At 38.7% G+C, this 24,159-nt stretch overlaps 1 protein-coding gene and 1 pseudogene across 8 annotated transcripts in view; one reads left to right on the top strand and one right to left on the bottom strand.

Moving 5' to 3' along the window:
* The window catches only part of FRMD5 (FERM domain containing 5), a 337,862-nt gene that overhangs the window by 121,608 nt on the left and 192,095 nt on the right, over nt 1-24,159 (top strand). The gene's annotated exons all lie outside the window — the stretch shown is intronic.
* On the bottom strand, nt 19,909-21,184 carry LOC115897666 (annotated as a pseudogene).

The following is a 24,159-nucleotide window of genomic DNA, read 5'->3' as shown; positions in this document are numbered from 1 at the left end:
ATTCTGAGTTGAAAATTCTTTTCTTTAAGAATGTTGAATATTGGCCCCCACTCTCTTCTGGCTTGGAGAGTGCCGAGAGATCTGCTGTTAGTCTGATGGGCTTCCCTTTGTGTGTAACCCAACCTTTCTCTCTGGCTGCCCTTAACATTTTTTCCTTCATTTCAGCTTTGGTGAATCTGACAATTATGTGTCTTGGAGTTGCTCTTCTCGAGGAGTATCTTGTGGCGTTCTCTGTATTTCCTGAATTTGAATGTTGGCCTGCCTTACTAGGTTGGGGAAGTTCTCCTGGATGATATCCTGCAGAGTGTTTTCCAGCTTGGTTCCATTTTCCCCGTCACTTTCAGGCACCCCAATCAGACGTAGATTTGGTCTTTTCACATAATCCTATACTTCTTGGAGGCTTTGTTCATTTCTTTTTACTCTTTTTTCTCCACACTTCTTTTCTCACTTCATTTCATTCATTTGATCTTCAATCGCTGATACTCTTTCTTCCAGTTGATTGAGTTGGTTACTGAAGCTTGTGCATTTGTCACATATTTCTCGTGTTATGAGTTTCATCTCTATCAGTTCTTTTAAGGTCTTCTCTGCATTGATTATTCTGGTTATCCATCCATCCATTCTTTTTTCAAGGTTTTTAGTTTCTTTGCGCTGGTTACGTAGTTCCTCCTTTAGCTCTGAGAAGTTTGATCGACTAAAACCTTCTTCTCTCAACTCGTCAAAGTCATTCTCCGTCCAGCTTTGTTCTGTTGCTGGCGATGAGCTGCGTTCCTTTGGAGGGGGAGATGTGCTCTGATTTTTTTGAATTTCCAGCTTTTCTGCCCTGCTTTTTCCCCATCTTTGTGGTTTTATCTGCCTTTGGTCTTTGATCATGGTGACGTACTGATGGGGTTTTGGTGTGGGTGTCCTTTCTGTTTGTTAGCTTTCCTTCTAACAGTCAGGACCCTCAGCTGTAGGTCTGTTGGAGTTTGCTTGAGGTCCACTCCAGACCCTGTTTGCCTGGGTATCAGCGGAGGCTGCAGAAGATAGAATATTGCTGAACAGCGAGTGTTGCTGTCTGATTCTTGCTTTGGAAGCTTCGTCTCAGGGGTGTACCCTGCCATGTGAGGTGTGAGGTGTCAGTCTGCACCTTGTGGGGGATTTCTCCCAGTTAGGCTACTCAGGGGTCAGGGACCCACTTGAGCAGCCAGTCTGTCTGTTCTCAGATCTCAGCCTCTGTGCTGGGAGATCCACTGCTCTCTTCAAAGGTATCAGACAGGGGTATTTACCTCTGCTGAGGTTTCTGCTGCTTTTTGTTTAGCTATGCCCTGTCCCCAGAGGAGGAGTCTACAGAGGCAGGCTGGCCTCCTTGAGCTGCGGTGGGCTTCACCCAGTTCGAGCTTCCCAGTGGCTTTGTTTACCCACTTAAGCCTCAGCAATGGTGGGCGCCCCTCCTCCAGCCTCACTGCTGCCTTGCAGTTAGATCTCCGACTGCTGTGCTAGCAATGAGGGAGGCTCCGTGGGCATGAGACCCTCTGGGCCAGGTGTGGGATATAATCTCCTGATGTGCCATTTGCTAAGACCCTTGGTAAAGTGCAGTATTAGGGTGGGAGTTACCGGATTTTCCAGGTGTTGTGTGTCTCAGTTTCCCTTGGCTAGGAAAAGGGATTGCCTTCCCCCTTGAGCTTCCCAGGTGAGGCGATGCCTCGCCCTGCTTCATTTCTTGCTGATTGAGCTGCACCAGCTGACCAGCACCGATTGTCCGGCACTCCCCAGTGAGATGAACCCGGTACCTCAGTTGAAAATGCAGAAATCACCTGTCTTCTGTGTCACTCACACTGGGAGCTGGAGGCTGGAGCTGTTCCTATTCGGCCATCTTGGGCGCACCCCTCCACCTTCCTTTTTAAGACTGAATAATACTCCATTTCCTTTCAAGGCTGAGCAATATTCCATTTTGTGTATATACTACATTTTGTTTATCCATCTCTCAGTGGACACTTGGGTTTTTTCCACTATTTGCCTATTGTGAATACTACTACTATGAACATGGGTGTACAAATATCCGTTGAAGTCCCTGCTTTCAGTTCTTTGGGTATATACCCAGAAGTGCAATTGCTGGATCTAGGGGTATAGTTATCATATGGGTATACTTACCCAGATGGGCTTTGTTTTATAGACACGTTCAGTGTTGTCTAGGCTGGCCTTGAACTCCTTGGCTCCAATGGATCATCTTGCTTCAGCCTTCCAATTAGTTGGGACTACAGGCCAGATAGGCCAGCACCCAGCTCAATTGCTGGATCATATGATAATTTTATGTTTACTTTTTTGAGGAACCACTATACTATTTTCCACAGTGGCTGCACCATTTTACATTCCCATGAGGAATGTGCAGGCATTCTAATTTCTCCATATCCTTGACAACATTTGTTACATTGTTTTGGGTTTTTTTTTTAAACAATAGTCATCCACATAGGTGTGAAGTGGTATCTTATTGTAATTTTGATATGCATTTTCCTAATGGATTAGTGATTTTGAGTATCTTTTCATGTGCTTATTGGCCATCTGTTTATCTTTGATGGAGAAATATCTATTCAAATCCTTTACCTATTTTTTAATTGTAATATTTTTTGTTATTGGGTTATAGGAGTTCTCTGTATATCTGAATATCAATTGCTTATTAGATATGTGATTTACAAATATTTTCTCCCATTCTGTGGATTGCCTTTTACTCTGTTGATTATGTCCATTGGCATACTTTGATAGTGCCCTTTGTTAATTTTGATGAAGTTCAATTTATCTGTTTTTGCTTTGGTGGTCTCTGCTTTTGGTTTCATATCTAAGAAACTTCCAAATCTAATGGCTTGAAATTTTTTCCCCTATGTTTTCTTCTAAGAGTTGTATAGTTTTGGCTCCTATATGTAGATCTTTGATGCACTTTGAATTAATTTTTGTATATTGTATAACGTAAGGATCCAAGTTTACTCATTTGCATGTGGATATCCCAAAGCCGTTTGTTGAAAAGACTTCCTTTACCCATTAAATGGTCTTGGCATTCTTGTTGAAAAATCATTTGGCCATGGGCTTATTTCACATAGCATAATGTTTTATTTCTGGGCTCTATTTTATTCCTTTGATCTGTATGTCTGTTCTTATGCCAGTACAGTACCACACTATTTTGATTATGGTAGCTTTGTAGTGAGTTTTGAAATCAGGAAATGTGAGACATAAATTTGCTCTTCTTTTATAAGATTGTTTTGACTCTGGGATTCTTGAGATTCTATGAATTATAGCATAGTAACATACTTTTACTTGTGGTCTTTGAAGTATTTTATAGGAAGTCCTCTATGACATTTTTATTATAAAAACTCCTTTTGAGGTAATCCCCTCTAGTTCATCTAAGTTTAGGATAAATGGAAGGGTCTGATAATTTAAGCCTGTATAGGGCTACATGGTATTATTTAAACCCTTAGGGGGAATAAAAGATTACAGGATAAAGGATTTGAAAAGATATTTTCTTTCTAGAGAAAAAGGAGGAAACTACATTCGAAAAAACAGTTATCATGCCTTTTGAATTTTTTAAAAGTTTGATTGGAAAATACTCAGCTATTCAGCATTTGCCTTTAGCAAAAGTTTTAGATTGACTCCCCTCCCACCTATTCTCAATAATCTTATTTTTTGTTTTATAAATGAATAAGCTTGGGGGATTTTATACTGCAGTGTGTAACATATGTATGTAATATAGACATAAAAAATACACATAGTTTTTTTTTTTTTTTTATACTTTAAGTTCTAGGGTACATGTGCATAACGTGCAGGTTTGTTACATATGTATACTTATGCCATGTTGGTGTGCTGCACCCATCAACTCGTCAGCACCCATCAATTCATCATTTATATCATGTATAACTCCCCACTGCAATCCCTCCCTCCTCCCCCCTCCCCATGATAGGCCCCAGTGTGTGATGTTCCCCTTCCCGAGTCCAAGTGATCTCATGTTCAGTTTCCACCTATGAGTGAGAACATGCGGTGTTTGGTTTTCTGTTCTTGTGATAGTTTGCTAAGAATGATGGTTTCCAGCTGCATCCATGTCCCTACAAAGGACGCAAACTCATCCTTTTTTATGGCTGCATAGTATTCCATGGTGTATATGTGCCACATTTTCTTAATCCAGTCTGTCACAGATGGACATTTGAGTTGATTCCAAGTCTTTGCTATTGTGAATAGTGCCGCAATAAACATACGTGTGCATGAAAAATACACATAGTTTAACCACTTTAGCAAGCTGTAAAAATCCAAATCTTCAGGGGCCACCTTTTGTTATTTAAGGATGCATAAATCATGATAACTTTTAGATAAGTCCTTCTCATCTTCATGAGCTTTATGAAATCTAGCACAGTTACTTTCCATAGCAGATGTTTGATAATTGTTTTAATTGTTTTTTAGTTAAATTTTAATAATAATAATTTTATGTCTGTTTTTTTCCTGTTTAATAATAGGCAGTATTTGAAGGAACTTTTCTGGCTTAGTTAGTTATTTCATACATCCAGTCACTTAGTTTTCTCCCCTATCTATCTGAAGGAAAGGTACTTACTAAATTTGTTAGTGATCACATTTTTTTGAATTTTCTAGACTCACTCATTTTGATTAAAAGGTAAAAAGTTAGTATTTTCCCATCAATATTTGTATTTATTTGAATTATCAAATTTTTTTGCTTTGAACCTAAGCATGCTGCAGTCCTTGTTGTCTTCTTTTTTAATCTTGCAGTTATTTATAATTTCTTTTTGTAATCTCTTACAGTTTTGGTTTAGTTTTTTGACAGTGCAATTGAATATATTCCCCATGTATTTAAGAATATTTTAAATAAGTGCCCATTTCTTTGTAATGATTTTTCTCAGAAACAAATCCTCAAGCTACTCTAGTAATATTCCTACTCCAGAGTAGTACATCATAGTTCTTGAGAAGAAAAGGAAAAATAATTGTTTCTGTGTGTTTTAAGTGGAAAGTAGTTTCTTTGATTTGCATGAACATTAAGCCATGATAGATAGTGACAATATTTTCCTAAAATGTATTCAGTTACCCATTGACATGGATATGTCATAACCTGTTGTCCTTGGCTTATAGATCTCCTCAGGGAAAATGTTCCAAGAGAGTGAGCAAAAGAAATGTTTTCTGGGGAAAGTATCAAGGCGAGAGTGTTGTTATTTCAGACATCACAACATTTCCCTATAGCAGTCTATATCCAAGAATAAATCTGTGTTAGCCAAGCAGATGAATCTGGCATTTCTGAGAATACATGTGATGGTTGCATTGAGATTTTTGGTAACAACTGTGGTCACTCTAAGATACCCATTTCTGGACATCTCAGACTGAGAGGTAACTATGAGAGTTATCATTTTAAGTCTGGAGACCAGAAAACCTCTATACTTGTTCATAGAGCTTTTAATTTATCTGAGTATTTTCCTCTGCTTGTCAGGACTTGTGCTTTCACGAGCTCCTGCTCTCATATCAGGGGAGTGAATAATTGAATTTGGATAGTTTTTTGGTTTTTGAGTTGGAACACTCCTTTTCCTATGGAACGTCTGTAGAAAAAATGAGTCAAACAGAGAACGTGCAGGGGAGGCAACTCTGAATGCTTCCATGGCTATATACATATCTGTTTTCTTTGATTTGCTAAACCCTAAGTTAAAAGGAAACTACTGTCTAAAATAGGGAGATATTCCCTATATTTATACCATCATCTGAGTATTTACAATGGAGTGTTTTGTATTATAAATGTCAAAAAGGTTGAGACAGGACTCAAATTAAGAGGGGAAACTTTTTTAAATGATGGAAATAGTGGCTTAATAAACTTAAATCTCCTTTAACTCCTTTAATATCTATAATAAACTATGACTGTTCAAGAGTTGAGCAGTCTCTTGTTTGAAGCAATTTATTTGTTTTCCTTCAAAATTGGCACCACTTCAGAATTTCCAGTTGAGATCTACTTGGCTAAGACCTCATTTCCCATCCAATTCATTAAAATCGTTGATGTTCAAGCCAAGGAGAGGATATTTTCTGGGTCTACTTTTGATGGCTCTGTATCTAACCAACCATGTTTAGAAACCCTCCAAGGCCTATGTGATTTTTTTAAAAAGAATTTATTATGTGGAATGAAGAAGCAAACGTGTTCTATTTTATACTATTCACAGCCAAGTAATCAGCCATTTCCCTCAGGAGTCACTTGTACTAAGAGCTGGCCTGGACAGGGAAAGGCACTGTAATGGCTGCTCATCACCCAGAGCTGCCCAAGCACTAGCTTCACGCTGTAGCTCAGAGGGACCCCAATGGTCTTTTCCTTAGTGCTTAGGGTGTTAGTACTAGACCTCTGAAGTGCAGACCTAAGAAATGCCTGGTGATGGCACTAAAGCTGACATCACTATGAAAAGCAGGCAGGAGGTATTGCACCCCTTGTGAGGAAGTTTTAAAAGTTTCTTATAGCAACTAGCTTCCCCATTAACAAATAAATAGACCTTACATAGCAGCTAGAAGGTACCTCACCCCCTTTATTGAACTGTGGCCATGGACTTCTCAGTGGTATCCCCGTAACCCTAAGACCTAGTGAAAAACCTGGCACTTAAAATATACAGTAAATATTAGATGAAAGAATAGGCAGCAGAATCACTTGAACCCCAGGGGGGCGGAGGTTGCAGTGAGCTGCGATGGTGCCACTGCACTCCAGCCTGGGCAACAGAGCAAGACTCCGTCTCAAGAAAAAATAAAATAAAAACTTCAGCTCAGTGATTTCCATTTTTTCTCCTGCCAAAGATCATGTTAATTATTTCTGTTTCTCATGGCCTCCATATTTTGAAATATTTATTATTCTGCTTTGATTAAATAATAATTCATTTGTTTCCTAATTTTACTGACCAAAGCCAACCAGGACTTCTGGTCAATATGAGAAAATCACAGTTGGTTAGTACCATAATTTCAGCTCAGAAAAAAAAAAAAAAATGAATATTTTATTTGGGTTGTGTAACAAGCCTTTTGAAATAAAAATAACTTCCAGGCCCAATTATTATTTTTAGGGGGCTTCTATGATTCTGAGCAAGCAGACTAAAATTCAGTAATATTGTCTAAACTATTCATTTTATAGATAAACATGGTAATGCTTAAGGAGTTAGGGAGAAATGACTTGTGCAAAGCCAAACTAATTGGTTCCCATTTCCCAGTTCAGAGTCTTATTTACGATGGATATATAGGATAGGGCTTGGAGAGGGTATTCTAGAATGAGGCCTTAAGTTCCTGGCTCCTTTTTAAGAATAGATGGTGTTACAGTATTGTTAACATAAATTTGGACAGAATTTATGGATAGACTCCCATTTAACAAATACTGTATTATCTCATATCTAGTTATATATAGTGTCATTATATATCCCTATGATCTAGCTCACAGTGCATACCAATGTTTTATTGTTGTAAGCTGCAAAATTCTATTAGATTTTTAAAATTTCATATGAATAGGTGTCATAGAGGACTTGTTTTTGTCTGGGGAGAATGTGGGAACACCCTCCTTATGGCCCCAGGAGAGGGAATGGCTTGAGAGTGCATGTTATTAACTTGAGATCAGGACTAGGCATCCATTAGAGAGTGACCCTTTTGGACAGTGGGATCAGCCTTTGTAAGGCCTATAAAGAAAACCAAAGATGAAACTATGCAGTCAGGGCAAGGTCAAGGATTTGAAGTGGATCAAGATTCCTATGTCCATGATGTTTTGCGTTTCTGCTATTATTAACATGTCAGAATGTAATAGGTAGTCAGTATAATTTGATAGTTCCAAAAAAATTAATCACAAGTCCTTATCCATTTAGCAGGCAGTCTTCAAATTAATATATTATTTTGCTACATTAATTTATGGACATTTGCTACAGCATTTATGGACAGTAATTGTATGCAAACACCCATATCGTTATAAACATTAGTAATAAACTTCAAGGTGTTTGGGCTGAATATTAAGTTTGCTCTTATACAGATATGTTTTTGTGTGCAGAATATCTGGAAGGGTCAAGAAAAGGAATTTGAAACTCTGGAACAGGCAAATATACAGGAAATCATGCAATAGGGAGAGGAATACTTAAGGTTTACCTGAAAGATGAACTTTTACTATTTCTTATCTTAAAATTTTTAGTTTTGTTTCTTTAGAGACAGTCTTGCTTTGTTACCCAGGCTGGAGTGCAGTGGCGTGATCAATAGCTCACTCTAACCTTTAACTCCCAGGCTCTGGCAACCCTCCTGCTTCAGCCTCCCAAGTAGCAGGAACTTCCAGTGTGTGCCACCATGCCCAACTATTTAAAATTTTTTTTTTTTTTTTTTTTTTTTTTTGAGACAGAGTCTTGCTCTGTCACCCAGGCTGGAGTGCAGTGGCCGGATCTCAGCTCACTGCAACCTCCGCCTCCCGGGTTCTCGCCATTCTCCCGCCTCAGCCTCCCGAGTAGCTGGGACCACAGGCGCCCGCCACCTCACCCGGCTAATTTTTTGTATTTTTAGTAGAGACGGGGTTTCACCGTGTTAGCCAGGATGGTCTCGATCTCCTGACCTCGTGATCCGCCCGTCTCGGCCTCCCAAAGTGCTGGGATTACAGGCTTGAGCCACCGCACCTGGCCAAAAAAAATTTTTTTTAATTGAGATGGAGTCTTACTATGTTGCCCAGGTTGGTCTTGAACTCTTGACCTCGAGAAATTCTCCCACCTTGGCCTCCCAAAGTGCTGGCATTATAGGTGTGAGCCCTGTGTCCAGCCTTGATCTTTTATTTTATTCAGGTAGAAAACATAGATAATGAAAGCACAGTTTTTTGTTTTTTTTTTTGCTAACACAAATTTGGGACAATTTTATCTTTGAAAGGGACAATATCTGCCATCTTGAATCATAATCCAATTAGTTGAATGAGGTTCTTTCAATCTGAACACAGTCTTCTTATGATTATTAGTATGACATAAAGGAATACAGCATGGTATGTTCTGGTGTCCTACAAAAGCAAAAACATCCAGAGCTTTCCACTGGAAAGCTTTATAATGGAGGTAAGCAGTAACCAATTCTAAAGCATTTTAAAGCTGGTTAAATTGTCTGTAACAGCAAACTTTTATTATAATCTTTTTTTTCCACCTTGAGAGGGCAAGGTAGTCTAGCTGTGTTTCAAAATCTCTTACTGTATTAACGAGGGAGAATCATTTGCTACTATAACAAGTAGCAAAAATGTGCAAACATTTATATGGTAGTGTGGAGTGAGTTCTTTTCTATCAGGCAGTCCCAACACACTGAGAGGCATACCCTGTTCTTTATTTTGACTGTTTTATGTCATACTTAGAACTATTAAGTTTTAGAATCTTTAAAAGAGAACATATGAGGTTAATAGGTCTAAAGCATGTTTTGTCTGTTTGTACAATCAGAACCCTTAAGAAAATTTTTAAAGAACTCGGCTGGGTGCGGTGGCTCAAGCCTGTAATCCCAGCACTTTGGTAGGCCAAGGTGGGTGGATCACCGGAGGTCAAGAGTTCGAGACCAGCCTGGCCAACATGGTGAAACCCCATCTCTATTAAAAATACAAAAATTAGCCAGGCATGGTGGCGGGCGCCTATAATCCCAGCTGCTCAAGAGGCCGAGGCAGGAGAATTGCTTGAACCCAGGAGGCAGAGGTTGCAGTGAGCTGAGATCGCATCGCTCTACTCCAGCCTGGGCAACAGAGCAAGATTCTGTCTCAGCATCAATAGTAAGGAAACATTTTTTGTATACGAGCACTTGTGTATATAGTGGAATATTAAAAGGTTTTAAAAGTATTTTCGTAATTACTAAGAATACAGTCAATGTACTTTGACTAATACAATGAATAACACAAGAGTCCAATGTAGCTTGATAGGCTGAAATGATGGAACAGATGGAAAAGAGTACATTAACCATAAATAAACATAAAATCATGAACTTAGGTTCCAAAAATCAACTCTGGATACCCATGATGGAGAAGATAGTATGTTATGGGAAGAGACCCCAAGTTTATAATTAGCTCTAAGCTCACTGTAAAGCAAGATGGTAGGATGTTAGTTGCAAACGCTTAAACTGTATTAAGTAGAGAGGAGAGAGTTTTATAGTACACTTGACTATTGTTGCCAGAACTTTAGTTTGTTTTGTTTAGTTTAGACAGGGTCTTGCTTTGTCACCCAGGCTGGAGTGCAGTGGCACAATCATGGCTCACTGCATCCTTGACCTTCTGGGATCCAATGATCTTCCTGCCTCAGCCTCCCTGAGTGCTGGGATTACAGGTGTGAGAACCTTAGTTTTGTGTTCTATTCTGGGGATCAAATTTTAAGAAAGATGCTAACCAGCTAGGGTGTACTCAGAGGAAGGCACCAAGTGGATGTGGGGACTGAAAACTGGCCTGGGAGGATGAATCAGAATAACTGGGTGAAGACATAAGTAAAAGTATAGCTCTTGCTTCTGGGGGAAGAAAGCCTGAGAAATTATTTGATCTGAAATCCTGACTTTCAAGTTGAGGAAACAGGCTCAGAGAGATGTGTCCTGGGTCATATGATGAGACAGGAACAGACTACAGACTAGTTTCCAAACATGCCAGACAATGGGATAGCAGGTGCCAGACAGGTGATATGCTGTGCAGAAGAGGGGCCAGACCTTTTCAGTAGCTTAAAAAGGCAGAACCAACACTAGCGTTTGAAAGTTACAGAGATGATTTGGGACAAAAATAGAAGGAACAACTTTCTAGCTATTGTATAGCTGCCTAACATTGGAATGGATTGCCTTGAAAAGCAGTGAATTACCTATCACTAGCTATGTTCAGGTAAAGGTTGGATAGGATGTTAGGAATGCTGTTGAGTGATTCTTTTCATGCAGGAAAGGTTGGACTACACAAGTTAATTATGTCCCCTTTTTATTATTAATAATAGCAAACATTTATTGAGTTTATGGAGCTACCATGTCAAGTGTGGCATATATATAAATCTCTTTGATTCTTATAATATTTGAGGAAGCTGAATAGCTGAGGCTCCACAGATTACTTGTCTGAGGTCACACAGTATTGGTGAGGTGAGATTCAAATCGGGAGGTAGTTTTGCTAACTTATGTGCTACAGCTGCAGATCTCTAATTCACATAACTATTAGTTAGATCCGTTCTTTTGTGATTTATTCTTTAAGCTTTTGTTCAAGCATTATTTGTTCAAGCATTCTGGAACAGAAGCAGACTCAGTGAGAGGGACTAGCTTGTATTAGGGGATCTGCTTGCTTGCTTGCTTGCTTTCTCTCTCTCTCTCTTTCTCTCTGTCTCTCTCTCTCTCTCTCTGTGTCTGTCTTTCTTTCCGTCTTTCTCTCTCTTTCACTTTTATTTTAGAAATAAGGTTTTGGTCTGTCACCAAGGCTGCTCTTGAACTCCTAGACTCAAGCAATCTTCCCACCTTGGCCTCCCAAAGAGCTGGGATTACAGGCATGAGCCACTGCACCCAGCCCTGCTTTCCTATGGTTTTCAGGTATCATTAATTTACCCTTGGAGGCACTTATGCCATCATAGTCCTTGAGAATAAATCCTCTGGAAATGGTTAGTTGTTTGTAGTTCCTAAGCCATTTCAATAATGGTAGAAGTAATATTAAATTACCATGTATCATTAAGAGACCTTGTGTTCCCAAATCTTCTTACTTTGTATACATTTAAACAATTTCCTTAGTAGTTATAATCCTCATATTATGAATATGAAAACTGCATGTCAGCTTTTGATTTGTCTTGCCTCCCCCTTAACCTGAGCTGTTTTTTAAAAATTAAACTTTTTGAGATAATTGTAGATTTACATGCAGTTGTAAGAAGTAATACAAAGAGGAGCGCCTGTGTATCTTTTACCCAGTTTTTCCCTATGGTAGCATCTTGCAAAACTGCAGTACAATATCATAGTCAAGGTACTGACATTGATGCAGTCAGGATATAGAACATGTTAGTCACCACGAGGATCCCTCCTATTGCCCTTTTATAGACACCTCTCACCTTCCCATCCTTGACACTTGGCAACCACCAATCCTTTTCCCATTTCTATAATTTAGTCATCTTAAGAATGTCATATAAATTGAATGATACCATTTATAACTTTTTGGTTTTTTTTCCACTCCATGTAATTTCCTGAAGATTAATGTAGGTTGTTGAGTGTATCAACAGTTTGTTTCTTTTTATTGCTGAGTAGTATTCCAAGGTATAACAGTTTGTTTAACCTTTACCTGGTAAAGTACATCTGGATTGCTTCCAGTTTTCAGCTATTATGAATAAAGCTGTTACGAACATTTGTGTAAAGGTTTTTGTGTGAGCACAGGTTTTCGTTTCTTTGGGATAAATTCCCAGGAAAATAATGCTAGGTTATATGGTAGTTTCATGTTTAGATTTATAAGAAACTGCCAAACTGTTTCCCAGAGTGGCTGTACCATTTTACATTCCCACTGACAGTGTGTGAATAATCCAGTTTCTTTGCATCCTTGCCAGCATTTGGTGTTGTCACTATTTTTTATTTTAGCCATCCTGATAGGTGTGCAGTGATATTTCATGGTTTTAAGTTGCATTTCCCTAATGCTAATGTTATTGAACATCTTTTCATGTACTTATTTGCCATCCGTATATCCTCTTTGGTAAAATGTCTGTGTCTTTTGCCTATTTTCTAATTGAATTGTTTGTATTTTTATTATTGGGTTTTGAAAGAGCCTGGGCTTTATAGATATCAATTTCAGCAATGTGGTATTCATTCCTTGACTCTGCCTTCCTGCCTTCCCAATACCTCATTCACGGTAACCCTCACGTCTGACTTGTATGATATATTGTAGCCTGAGAAAATCATGATTCCTTTCTGAATAGATCTGGAACAAAATACAGGTCATCTAAACTTGCTAGCAATCTTTTAAACATAAGATTCACATGTCATAAAATTCACCTCTTTAAAGTATACAAATCATTGTGTTTTAGCATTCACAGAATTGTACAAACATCACCAGTATGTAATTTCAGAACATTTTTATCACTGCAAAAATGAAATCTCATACCCATTAGCAGTCACTCTGCACTCTCCCATTTTCCCATTCCCTCAGCTCTTGGATACCACTAATCTACTTTCTTTCTCTACCAAATTGCCTATTCTGGACATTTCATATAAACGGAATTCTGCAATATGTGGCCTTTTGTGCCTGGCTTCTTTCACTTAGCATAATGTTTGAAAGATTCATCCATACTGTAGCATGTATTAATATTAGTACTTCATTTTTATGGCTAAATAACATTCCACTATACAGATATCCCACACTTTGTTTACTCATTCATCAAGTGATAGACATTTAAGTTGCTTCCACTTTTTGGCTATCATGTATGATGCTGCTATGAACATTTGTGTGTGAGTTTTTGTGTGGCTATATGTTTTCATCTCTCTTGGGTATATATCTAGGAATGAAATTAATTGCTGGGTTATATGGTAACTCTATATTTAACTGTTTGAGAAACTGCCAAATTGTTTCCCAAAATGACTGAACCATTTTATATTACCACCAGCAATATGTGAGAGTTCCAGTTTCTTTGCACCCTTAGCAACACTTGTTATTTTTTATTGTGTCCATTTGTGTTTTTTATTATGACCATCCTGGCAGTTAAGGAATAGTTCACTGTGGTTTTGATTTGCATTTCTTTAATGATAAATGATGTTGAGCATCTTTACATGTGTTTATTGGCCATTTGTATTTACTCGAAGAAATATCTATTTCAGTCTTTTCCTATTTTTAAATTGCATTATTTGATTTTTCATTGCTGAGTTTTAAGAGCTCCTTGTATATTCTGGGTGCCAGATGATTATCAGGTATCAAATTGGCAAATATTTTCTCTCATTTTGTGGGTTGTGTTTTCACTTTTTTGGTAGTGTTTGCTATGGTCTGAATGTTGATATTTCCCTCAAATTTGTATGTTGGAAATAATCCCCAATGCTATAGTATTAAGAGTTGGAGCCTTTGGGGGTGATTAGGTCATGAGGGCTCCACCATCATGAATGGGATTAGTATGCTTATAAAAGAGGCTCAAGGAGCTTGTCTCTGCCCTCCACCCTCTGAGGATGCAGCAACAAGGCATGATCCATGAGGAACAGGCCCTCACCATACACCAAATCTGGTGATGCCTTGATCTTGGACTTCCCAGCCTCCAGAACTATAAGCAATTGTACTGTTTATAAACTACTCAGTTGATGCTATTTTGTTATAGCAGCCTAACGCTGATTAAGTCAGTGTCCTTTGAAGCACAAAAGTCTTTACATTTTGAATATGACCATTTTAACTGTTTTTTATTTGTTGCATTTACTTTGGTGTCTTAGCAATATTTTAATCAGTACTTTTTTGCTCATGATTATATCCCTCTCAATATCTTTTCCAGGTACACCCAATTCATGGCACATACCCAGACTCTCTCCAGTTCTCAATGCAAATGAGCTTGCCTCCTATTCTCTGAGAAAGTTGAGATTATTTGCCATAAATTCTTCAACTTCCCCTGTCTCGACTTAATAAGTTTCCATGTATTTTCACTCTTTTCCCTTTTATACTCTCTCTCTCTCTCTTTTGAAGTACAGGAATTTTCCTTTTCAAACTGAATACGTCCACCTGGTCCATTCCATCCCTCTTCTTCTTGGACTTTAATTCAGTGATTGATCTTTTTCTCCCCCCAGCATCAATAATATTTTGTTCTCTATTAATCTTTCTTTTCTGCCTTCATACAATCTCAGGTCTTTGTTGCCCCTTTAAGAAAAAGAATGGAGGGGGAGCTTTGCCCAATTTTATTTTTCCTTTAAGCTACCAACTTCTTTGACTCCTTCCCTTTACTTATAATCTTGAAAGAGCAGTTTCACTTCATCTAAAATATTGTAGTAACCCTCTCAGTGGCCTCCAAGTTCAAAGCCTCCCACTAGGACTCCTCTTACACACTTGCCATCAGATGAATCTTCCCAAAGTAAAGTTCTTATCACCTAACCCTCCTGCCTAAAAACTTCGATGACTCATTTAATATCAAGTTATCTATAGGACTTTCCAGCCTAATATTCAAAGCCCTTCATAACATGTTCTCTCAACTCTGATAGATCTGAACAACTCATTTTTCCCTGAACACCCCCTTGCCACTAGTTTCCTGCATAATGCCTGTTCCCCAGAATGCCTGTCTTCCTTCAGTTCTTACTATGGAAATTCTGTGTAAAACTTACTAAATGCCTTGAAGTCTCTGTTGGTCATCTCTTCCCCCTCCACCAGAGGGCACTCTCCAATCTTTGAATCCCTATCACATCGTGAACGACTATGTGGCCCTTATTATTTGACCTCGTATTATAGCTTTTGAAAGTAGATTGTGAATTCTCTGAAGGCAGAGACTTACCTATCTGTGGACCTCTCCAGCAGCCATCCAGAGCTGGTAGAGCTAGTAGGTATTGCTTGAATTGATTTATTGAGTTGAGTGTTTCTTGAATTATTTTGATTTAAATTGAAAACAAGAACCTAGACACCTATATCCATGATGAAAAATCTTGAAAAGATAAAGCAGAAGACATGGGGTAGACAGTGGGAGGTGAAGCTGAGAATGTCATTTATGCTTTAGCTTTACAGCAAATCAGAGCACCTGGAGTTCAAAACCTCATTTTTCTGAGTGTCAGTTTTGTTTTTGAAAAACAATCAGTGCATAGCATAATTTACTCTTTAATCTCAAAACACTAAGAGTTAAGAAAAAAAAAGTGGAACTGGTTGAGTAAAATGATATAAAGTCACCTTATCTGACAAACTGTATCATCTGTTTTGAATGAAGGCCCTACAATTGTTGTGAAAGATGTCATGTTCATCTCCCAATTATGGAGATAAAAAGTAATGAGTTGCAGGAACTTTGCAAACTCTAAAGCACTGTATATAAGTTGACCTTTAAAGTTGAAAAATATTTCTTCCAAAATGTAGGTCATTTATATGCTTACAGACTACTGTTAGCTGGTTGGTAGGTGGTAGCGGTCTCTCAGCTGGCTCTTTAAGGATGAGTGGGTCATGAAATCAGTATCACGACCAAAATCAATATATTCTCAAGGATAAACCCAGTTAAAAAGTTTTAAGTCAACCTGTGTACTAGATTGTAATCAACCTCCATCATATGCATAGTGTTATTAACTCTGTTGGGTATTCAAATGAGACTAAATCGATTAAATATTTACCTGTTTGGGTTGGGTAACTAAAGGTGCTTTTGTTTTATTATTTTTTAGGTCTTAATAGGAAAATGATACTCTTCGTTCTTTTATCCTTCCTTTTGGGCTCTTTGAATTGATTTCTAAATTGTAAATTCTTGGAAGCTGAGAAACTGTGCCATATATTTTTGTAAACCCTAGTCCTACCAGGACCTCTTTAGCATTATAATTATTCAGTAGTACCAATAATGATAGTCCTTAATATTTGTTGAGTGCTTAAGAGATAGACACTATACTAAGTACTGTATATTCATTATTTTGTTTAATTCTCATAGCAACTTTGTGAGTTATTTCAAAGGAAGAAATGAGACTTAAATAATTTGCCTAAGGTCACACACTGCATAGGTGACTGAGCCAGGTGGTCTGACTCCAGAGCCTATGATCTTAACCACTACACCATCTTCTTTAATAAATGTCTATTCTCAGTGATGCTAATTAGAACCAAGCTGTGTGCATGGCATATGTGCAGTGACATCCTGTCTATGTTTTTATTGTGTAATATACCCAGGATACTGTAAGCCCGCAGCTGGTGTCCATTAATGATAATGGTGTGGGAATTCAAAAATAATTTTCAGAGCATCTTGAGTACAAGACATTACATAATTTTCATTTTTCAGTGATCTTTAAATTCTGGGGCTTAAAAGGGTCTTGTTATTTGGTTACCCAAAATGTTTTCTTCTTTTTCTGAAAGTTGGATTTGAAATGGAGGTAATATAAGACTACAATGTGCTTTCTGATATTATTTCAGTAGGATTTTTTCACTTTTATTTTTTCTAAGCTTCTCTAAAGGGAGAGGTAGAGGCAACGTGTTTTGTTTTTTGTTTTTTGTTTTTTGAGACAGAGTTCACTCTTGTCACCCAAGCTAGAGTGCAATTGTGAGATCTTGGCTCACTGCACCCTCCGCGTCCCGGGTTCAAGCGATTCTCCTGCCTTAGCCTCCCGAGTACCTGGATTACAGGCATGCGCCACCACACCCAGCTAATTTTGTATTTTTAGTAGAGATGGGGTTTCTCCATGTTGGTCAGGCTGGTCTCGAACTCCCGACCTCAGGTGATCTGCCCGCCTCAGCCTCCCAAAGTGTTGGGATTACAGGTGTGAGCCACTGCACCTGGCCAATATATTTCTGTTTTGTTTGAAATTTTATGTTAATTTCTATATTTGTTGGGTTGTGTTTATATTTCTTGAAAAATAACTCCATATATTTCTGTTTTGTTTGAAATTTTATGTTAATTTCCATATTTGTTGGGTTGTGTTCATTTTTCTTGAAAAATAACTCCCCAAATACAAAATGAACAAAGATAACAAAATATACTTCCAAACACCAGTTACTCAAAATAAAGAAATGTAAACCTTTTTTCATATTTGCTTTAGAAAATTTCTAAAATTATAAAGTTGAAGTTTCCTGGTTTCTCTTCCCAATTCTATTTTCATTCTTTCCTCCCTGAAGGCAATGACTGTCATAAATTTGGTTGGTAGTCATTCCATGTTTTATGCATATATTACAAAGATATAAATCCATAAACATTGTACAGTATTTTGCATATTTTAAATTTTACATACATTGTAATATACTATATTAATATTAAGCAACTGTTTTTGAGAGGAAAACAATTAAATCTAATGGAAAATATTCTCTTTCATTAATGTCAGAATCACCAAACACAGACAATAAAATTTACACATAAAATTGAAAATATCATGAGAGTGTTTACAAATACACATAACTTTGAGCAAGGCTTTACAAATCCTTCATACCATACAAAACAAATGAAAAAATAATGTCAATTCATTTCTGCCCCAAACCTAGTTCTTAAGAGAAAATTTGCAGGAAGAGAGGTATGAACAGTTTCACAGCATACATTTTCAAGAATTTTTTAAAAACTGAGACTCTAATGCCCAGAACAAGATAAACAGTACCCTTAGCAGTTAGTACTGTTAATAAGTCTCAGATACACAAAAATCAAATTTCAGAGGGCAAAGCATTTAATTACATTCCACAATGAACACTCTTGTGATTCATATAAAACATAGTTCTCTCCAATTTCTACACAAACTGCTCTTTTCTTAATTTATTTAATTAGCTGAACAGTGAAATAAAGTTTTCGTTTTCAGCATTTATCTAAGATGTAGAAATAACAAAGTAGTTGCAATAAAGTGTATGAAATATTTAATAAGAATATATGAACATATAACCAAAATAAATTGTGAAAAAAGATAAAAGACTTTCATCTTCAAACAACCCATTTTTCTAAAATGAAAACAGCTTTCCAATGGGGAAAATATCTGCGGTTGAAATACAACTGTCAAGCAGTACTGAAGTTTTTTGCATTGTCTTTGGAATGAGAAATGATTACTTAACAGAAACTTAAACAGCATATACAAACGTTATATTGAATATTAAGCAACTTTTAAAACATTGCTTTCATATCTAATCTTCAGATCTAGTTCAAACATTGTATTCCATAGTTTGAATATATCACAATTTGTCCCATCTACCATTGCTGGATGTTTGGATGATTTTCATATTTTTTCTTTCATAGATGATTCTTCAGCGGTCATCCCTGTACATATCTTATTGTGTTCCTGTGTTTCAAGAGAAAGAAAAGGATTTTTGCATGACATACTGTAGTAAACAGAGGAGAGGTAAATGGCAGGGCTAACAGCCCACAGCCATCTTGAGAGCTGAAGGGATTGTTATTTAATCACACTTGTAACACTTTGCCATATCATACATGCTAGGAAACTCTGCTCCAGGTTTTGTCTTATAAACTTTAATGTTTATATGAATCACCTGGTCATCTTGTTAAAATGCAGATTTTGACTCTGTAGGTCTGGGGATGGGCCTGAGATGCAGTGTTTCTAATATAAGTTCCCACGTGATGCCGATCCTTTGAGTAGCAAGGCTCTAGCTCTGTGCTGTCCAATGTGGTAGCCACTAGCCACACATGACTATTGAGCATTTAAAATGAGACTGGTCTGAGTTGAGATGTGCTGTAGGTGTAAAATACACATCAGATTTCTGAAGATTTCTTTGGTTTTGAGACAGCGTCTCCCTCTGTTGCCCAGGCTGGAGTGCAGTGATGTGATCACAGCTAACTGCAGCCACAGCCTCCTGGGATCAAGTGATCTTTGTGCCTCAGCCTCCAGAGGCTCTGGGACCACAGGTGCGTGCCACCACACCTGGCTAATTTTTTGATTTTTTTTTTTTTTAAATTTTTTGTAGAGACAGGTCTCACCATGTTGCCCAGACTGGTCTTGAACTCTTGAGCTCAAACAATCCTCCTGTCTCAGCCTCCCACAGTGCTGGGATTACAGGTGTGAACACTATGCCCAGCTAAAATGACTTTCAAAGTCATTAAAGTCATAGGAAAATCCTAAAAAGTCATACTGATATTGATACTGGCAGTGGACTATGCCTAAGTTGATAATGTAATTTATCATCCATTCACTTTTGAGAGTAAAAGAGGATTTAAAAAATTATTATATAATTTTTTTGAGTACAGGGGACTCTACTGATGATATGCAACAAAGCAGGGCTCCCTAGGCCCCTCCCTGTTCAGGGAATCTGCATAGAAATTGTTAGGAGGGGAGATTCTCAGTGTGATGGGGGACTGAGTATGGCAGGGACTCCCCAGCAGCTGAGGTCCTCTTTCTTCCTCTTGTACTCTCACTGGGGCTGGTGGTCTGGGAGTCTTACTCTTTGGAGGCCATGTGGGCCATGAGGTTAACCACCCTGTTGCTGTAGCCAAATTCATTGTCATACCAGGAAATGAGCTTGAGAAAGTGGTGATTGAGAGCAATGCCAGCCCCAGCATCAAAGATGTAAGAGTGAGTGTCAACTGTTAAAGTCGGAGGAGACAACTTTGTGCTCAGTGTAGCCCAGGATGCCCTTTAGGCGGCGCTCTGATGCCTGCTTCGTTACCTCCCCTACCTCTGCCCCCAGTCCCGAGAGGAGTCTCATTCTGTTCCCCAGGCTGAAGTGCAGTGGTGCAACCTCAGCTCACTGCAACCTCGTCGCCTCCCAGATTCAAGTGATTCTCTTGCCTCAGCCTCCTGAGTAGCTGGGATCACCAGCATGCACCACCACGCCCAGCTAATTTTTATATTTTTAGTAGAGATGGGGTTTTGCCATGTGTCCAGGCTGGTCTTGAACTCCTGACCTCAAGCGATCCACCCACCTCGTCTTCCCAAAGTGCTGGAATTACAGGCATGAGTTTTACTGCACCTAGTCTGTTTCACTACCTTCTTGATGTCATCATATTTGGCAGGTTTCTCCAGACAGCAGATCAGATCCATGACTGACACAGTGGTGGTGGGGACATGGAAGGCCATGCCAGTGACCTTCCTGTTCAGCTCTGGGATGACCTTACCCACAGGCTTGTCAGTGCCAGTAGATGCAAGGATGATGTTCTGGAAAGTCCCACAGCCATTGTTGCAATAGTTTCCCAGAGAGGCCATCCACGGTCTTCTGGGTGTCAGTAATGGCATGGACTGTGGTCATGGATTCTTCTATGAAGCCAAAATTGTCGTGGATGATCTTGGCCAGGGGAACTAAGCAGTTGGTGGTACAGGAGGCATTACTGACAATCTTGAGGCCGTTTTTGTACTTCTCATGGTTCACACCCATTACAAGCATGGGGACATCAGCAGAGGGGGCAGAGATGATGACCTTTTTGGCTCCCCCATCTAAATGAGTCCCAGCCTTCTTCATGGTAGTGAAGATACCAGTGGACTCCATGACATAATTAGTGCCAGCATCACCCCATTTGATTTTGGTGGGATCTCTCTCCTGGAAGGTGGTGATGGGATTTCCATTGATGACAAGTTTCCCATTCTCAGGCTTGATGATGCTGTGGAACTTGCTATGGGTGGAATCATACTAGAACATGTAGGCCATGTAGTTGAGGTCAACAAAGGGATCATTGATGGCAGCAATATCCACTTTGCCAGAGTTAAAAACAGCCCTGGTGACCAGGTGCCCAGTACAACTAAATTCCTTTACCCTGGCCTTCACCTTCACCATGGTGTCCCAGGGGTGCAGCTGGCCCTGCACACACAAGAAGATGCTGTTGTCAAACGGGAGGAGCAGAAAGCCTAATTTTCAAAACATTTATTTCTTTTTTTTTTTTTTTTTGAGACGGAGTCTGGCTCTGTCGCCCAGGCTGGAGTGCAGTGGCCGGATCTCAGCTCACTGCAAGCTCCGCCTCCCGGGTTCACGCCATTCTCCTGCCTCAGCCTCCCGAGTAGCTGGGACTACAGGCGCCCGCCAGGTCGCCCGGCTAGTTTTTTGTATTTTTAGTAGAGACGGGGTTTCACCATGTTAGTCAGGATGGTCTTGATCTCCTGACCTCGTGATCCGCCCGTCTCGGCCTCCCAAAGTGCTGGGATTACAGGCTTCAAAACATTTATTTCTTGACTGAAAATTTGTTTTATACATTGGTGGACTTTAGACTATTTTATATTAAAATACATAAATACATGGATAAATTTATGCCAATAAATTTGACAACCGAAGTGACATTTCTTGAGAGACATAAACAACCAAAGCTCACCCAGAAAGAAAAAGATAACCAGAGTAGCCCTATGTCTTTTAAAGAAATTTAATTAATGGTTTAAAATCTCAAAACCAAAAATAAAACTGTATTCCTAGATAGATTTACTTATACATTTTACTAGTTCTATACAAACTCTTCCTAGCTGGCTTTTTTAAAAAAGAAGCTAACAAACTGAAATCATGTGGAAATGGAAAGAATGTAGATAGCCAAAACAATTTTGAAAAAGAAAAGGCTGGAGATTTCACTCTCATTGATTTTAAGACTTAATATAAAGCACCAGTAATCAAAATCATATTGTTTAAGCTTAAGGATAGATATATTCATCAGTGAAACAGAATGGAGTCCAGAAATGGACTCACATATATACAGTCAATTGATTTTTGTTTAACAAAGGTACCAAGGAAAAATTAGATATCCATGTACAGTAACCTCAACCTTTACCATACTCCTTATACAAAAAAAAATTACAGTAGTCCCTCTGTATATGGGGGGATTCCAGGACCCCTTGAGGATACCAAAATCCCTTATATAAATGGTAAAGTATTTGCATGTAACCTAGGTACATTTCCCATATACTTTTTTTTTTTTTTTTGAGACAGAGTCTCACTCTGTTGCCCAGGCTGGGGTACAGTGGTGCAATCTTGGCTCACTGCAACCTCTGCCTCCCGGGTTCAAGCAGTTCTCTGCCTCAGCCTCCCGAGTAGCTGGGATTATAGGCACCCACCACCATGTCTGGCTAATTTTTGTATTTTTAGTAGAGACAGGGTTTCACCATGTTGGCCAGGCTGGTTTCGAACTCTTGGACTCAAGTGATCTGCCTGTCTTGGTCTCCCAACGTGCTGGGATTACAGGCATGAGCCACAGAGCCCAGCCTGTAGCTACTAACTTTTGAAGTAATACTGATACTTCTTCAGAAAGACTGTGTCTTCTAGTTTTAATACTGGAAGTAGCATCTCTGTGGTCCCTATGTGTGGTATTCATATTCATAATCAACTTAATTGAGAAGGAAATTTGGGACTTAAATTTTTATTAAACATGAACTTTTTAAAGTTTATTGCTGCCAAAAATGTTTGTTGCAAAGTAAAAAGGCATCACCAAACAAGAAAATAAAGTCTTTTTTTACATCAGGAAAATAAATGATAAAATCACTGTGAAAGAGCATACAGACTACTGTCTAAATGTGTTGCAGCAAGGCTATTCAGATTGTATTTCCTGCACATGTATCTAACTTATGATTTCTCATATTTCCCACTGACCTCACTATCTGGCAGCCTAGCACCTTTGTGCATCTCACAAAAGACATGGTCAGGAAGAATGAACTGTCCCTAGCCACTCGTGTGCCTGTACAATTCATTTGTTCAGCAAGCATGTGCATGCCATCTTTGAAAGAGAAGTCTTACGTCCAGTATCAGAAAATGGTGGGGAAAAGTGACTGCTGGCAGTATTTCAGATGTACCACCATATGGAAAATGTTAATGCATCTCACCATTAGAAAAGACCATGACAAAGGCTGGAAATTTAAAGCAGAGATCCTGCAACGTTCATAACCACCCGCCCCAGCTTATTTTAATGCAACGAGTAATAATAATTTTTGAAAAGTTAACATTCTGATTCAAATCTCAAATGTCAAACTTCATGGACTTCCCTGACAGCAGCAGGTAAATTGGACTGGCATAACAGGCTGGGATGAGTAGTTACACATTTATGGCCTATATCAGAAGCTCTAAACAATTCAAAGTATAAAGGGTAATGATAATAGTCCAGCCAAAGGGCCAGACTAATAGTGAGAGACCACGGGCCACCCTTTACTGCTAAAAAGCAGTAATCTTGGTGAAGCTTGGGAGAACCCCACACTTTTCTTTAGGACGGAGGCTGTGAGAGCATCCAAGGGCATTACAGTTTGTCTACTTTAAGCCCAGACTGAAACCATAATCTCTTTCAAATGCATTGAGACTTGTCCCAGAAATCTGCCCCTAGATTTTGACTGTGAAGGAGTCAGAGTTAAGTCACTATGATATTGAGAAAAGCTGGAATGTCTAAGTTGTGGGAAGTGAGAGAAAAGAGAATATAATGATAAAATTGCATTGTAAATCACATGGAGTAGGGAGTCAGGAAGGACATAGGATTTCCCCATTGATGTATCTTTGTGTCAAGAGCTGAAAAATGTGAGAGGATACTGCCTTACTCTTCTGAGCTAATCAAAAACAGCAGCAAGTACACAGTGAAATAAGATTTAGTTGTTAAGTGGTAGGGAAGAGTGTTACAGTTTGAAAGTTTATATTGTGTACTAGACATTTTGTCTAAGTACTGTGGAGGATAGAAAAATATGAAACAGTTTCTTCCTGTTCACTGAGCCTATATATTTTTAAGGGATATAAAATGTTTGCAG

Source organism: Rhinopithecus roxellana, chromosome 5 (genome assembly GCF_007565055.1).
Source record: "Rhinopithecus roxellana isolate Shanxi Qingling chromosome 5, ASM756505v1, whole genome shotgun sequence".
Lineage (NCBI taxonomy): Eukaryota > Metazoa > Chordata > Mammalia > Primates > Cercopithecidae > Rhinopithecus > Rhinopithecus roxellana.
This window is presented reverse-complemented; position numbering and strand designations above follow the sequence as displayed.